The sequence below is a fragment of the Hetaerina americana genome, unplaced genomic scaffold (genome assembly GCF_022747635.1).
Source record: "Hetaerina americana unplaced genomic scaffold, ioHetAmer1.1.p SCAF_28, whole genome shotgun sequence".
Taxonomy (NCBI): domain Eukaryota; kingdom Metazoa; phylum Arthropoda; class Insecta; order Odonata; family Calopterygidae; genus Hetaerina; species Hetaerina americana.
The window spans coordinates 2,566,796-2,567,399 of NW_027286852.1; positions in this window are offsets into that span (position 1 = coordinate 2,566,796).

Sequence of the window (604 nt, forward strand, 5' to 3'; positions counted from 1 at the left end):
ACTTCCACTGCGTCTTCCACCATGATTCTTTTGCTTTATTTGTTACCCGCTGCAACTTATTGTTTAATTCTGTGTACTTCATTTTGCCTAATTCTGTATTTACATTCTTCCATTTTCGCCGCTCATCCATCTTTGTAATCATCTCATCCGTGATCCATGGTTTCCTAGTCCTTTTAGCGTTAACGGTTCCAATAGTGTCTTTTGCGGCTTTAGACAACCCTTTCATGATACTTTCCCATTTTTCTTCGATAGTACTAAGCCCTTTACCATCCTCCATGATTTCCTCTGCCGCCTGTTTGTATTCCTTCCTTTTCAAACCATTTAATGCTTCTACATTCCATTTTCTAACTCGCCGCTTCTGCCTTGTCTTTTTGAAACGGACGTTATACTTCATAACAACTAAATTGTGGTCGGAGTCCGCATCCGCTCCCGGGAAGCTGTGCGAATTTATCGCACTGTTCCTAAACCTGTGTCTAACCAGGATATGATCTCGCTGATACCTTTCTGAGTCACCTGGCATTTTCCATGTATACCTGCGTCTTCTGTGGTGTCTAAACCAAGAGTTGGTGATGACTTACCCCTGCCTCCTGCAGAACTCAACTGT